The sequence below is a fragment of the Pinus tabuliformis genome, chromosome 7 (genome assembly GCF_031772625.1).
Source record: "Pinus tabuliformis cultivar Carrire ecotype Pingquan chromosome 7, CPIR1, whole genome shotgun sequence".
In the NCBI taxonomy this organism is placed as follows: domain Eukaryota; kingdom Viridiplantae; phylum Streptophyta; class Pinopsida; order Pinales; family Pinaceae; genus Pinus; species Pinus tabuliformis.
Window position 1 is genome coordinate 1,858,972,513 of NC_142293.1, and position 2,424 is coordinate 1,858,974,936.

At 47.7% G+C, this 2,424-nt stretch overlaps 1 pseudogene; it reads left to right on the forward strand.

The window, feature by feature from the left end:
* The first annotated feature begins 282 nt into the window (after positions 1–282).
* Positions 283–2,192, forward strand: LOC149255868 (putative carotenoid cleavage dioxygenase 4, chloroplastic pseudogene; annotated as a pseudogene).
* The last annotated feature ends 232 nt before the right edge of the window (positions 2,193–2,424 follow it).

Sequence of the window (2,424 nt, forward strand, 5' to 3'; positions counted from 1 at the left end):
GACGGTTCAGATTTTTTTAACTTGAAATATTTCAGCTTTTAGAATATTTTAGAGTTGGATGTAGATTTGCAGATTTTGGAATAGTTAGAATGGGTGCCAGATTTTGGAATATCTGGAATTATACCATCAAAAAAATCAATCAATAAATTTTAATAAATTGGAAAATATTTCCAAAATCTACCATACAAATTGAGAACGAAGTATCACATAGGGTTCTCCGCTGGAAGGAAATAGAGTCGGCTCACAATGAAGACCTGCAGTATCTCCTACTCCGCTGTGTCCATGGCAGCTAATTGCTCCATAAATTTGTCTTCTGTATTTAACATTCAGACAAGATCATACTCGCATACTCGCCATTCTCACCCTATAGTTTTATTCTCTGTGAAAACCGAAGAAAAGCTCCCGGCTCCTAAGAACAAACCCGCTATCAGTGGCACCGGATCTCAAAGTAATGATCTGAAATCCACGCCCACGCCCACTGCTACATTTCCCTCAGAATATCCTCTTAATGGCATTTTTTCTGCTTTGGCGGCGGTTTTATGCAATGCTGTGGATGATCTAATAAATAAGTTTATTGATAATCCGCTGAGGCCTTCCGTGGATCCAAGATTTGTGTTGGCTGGAAACTTCGCTCCAGTACAAGAGACTGCACCAGTGGCGTGCGACAAGATACAGGGCACTCTTCCTGCCTGCGTCGACGGTGTTTATATCCGCAATGGGCCGAATCCGAGATACGTCCCCAGAGGCTGCCACCATCTTTTCGAGGGCGACGGAATGCTTCACGCCGTCAGGATCAAAGACGGCCGAGTAACGTTCTGCAGCCGTTTCGTCCGCACGCACAAATTCGTGCAGGAAGAGACGGCGGGACGTCGGGTGGTGCCCAACTTCTTTTCCGGTTTCTATAGCCTCGGCGCCGGATTGGCCAGGGTAGTCCTGTTCATCGCCAGAGTGGCTCTCGGCCTCTTTAATCCCTTCAACGGCGCGGGATTGGCAAATACCAGTCTCCTGTATTTCAATGGCACACTGATGGCGCTGGAGGAATCAGATCTGCCGTACGCGATGAAGGTCACGGAATCCGGCGACATCGTCACTGTCGGCCGGTATGACTTCGACGGGAAACTCTTCCTGGCCATGACAGCACATCCCAAGATTGACCCCGAGACGCGAGAGCTTTTCGCTTTCCGTTGGCGTTTCATTCCTCCGTTTCTCAATTATTTCAGAGTGTCGCCTGCGGGAGAAAAAGAACCCGACGTCGGAATCCTGTCGATGTTGCAGCCGTCGTTTATTCACGATTTTGCGATAACAAAGCAGTATGCCATATTTCCCGATACCCAGATCGTGGTGGACCCCATGAACATGATTGTCGGCAGCGGCTCTCCCCTGGGCTGCGACCCCGCTAAGGTCCCGCGGCTCGGCGTTCTCCCGCGCTACGCAACGGACGAGGCCGCGATGAAATGGTTCGAAGTCCCCGGCTTCAATTTCGTCCATTCGCTCAACGCGTGGGACGAGGGCGACGAGATCGTGTTGATTGCCGCCAATTTGCACCCGGTGGAGCACGTTGTGGAGAGAACCCATCTGGTCCATTCCACAGTAGAGAAGGTCCGCATAAATTTGAGAAACGGGATTGTATCCAGAAAGCCATTGTCTTCAAAATGTTTGGAGTTGGGCGTCATCAATCCCCGGTTCGTTGCCAAGAAGAACAGGTATGCATACATGTCGATAGGAGCACCGTTGCCTAAACTCTCTGGGGTCGTTAAACTTGACTTTGATATGCTGGAAGCGACGGCTGCCAAGGAGTGCGTGGTCGCGTCGAGGGCTTATGGCGAAGGTTGCTTCGGCAGTGAGCCGTTCTTCGTGCCCCGCTGTTCGGATCCTAATGGCGAGGAGGACGACGGGTACATCGTGGCTTTCACCCATAACGAAGGCACCGGGATTTCCAGTTTTCTGGTGATGGACGCGCAATCTCCGACCCTTGAGATCGTGGCCTCAGTTGAGCTCCCTGCCAGAGTTCCGTACGGCTTTCATGGCCTCTTCGTTAGCGATGCTGACTTGGCAAACCAAATCTAACTCCGACGTGTGTTTCAGAAATACAAATGACGTTTATTGGTACAAGCTGGCATGGACTATTATAGTCAAGTTTTAGGACTATTCGTGTCCGGTTTTAGGAATTTTTTGTTCCACTCGAGATCCCTCCCATAGGCATGTGTTTTGATTCTTCTATTGTTTTTATATGTTTTGATAGTTTCACTCTGTGCTAACTTTTGTTTTTGTTTTTATATATTGTGATAGTTTCACTTTATGCTTTAGTCTCTAGATACAGGAATGTTTCAATATCTAATACTGGTTTGAGAACAAGTTCTAATGTTCTCTATAAATATTTGGAGACAAATTACTGTATATTGGAACCTAACTCTTATAAATTTG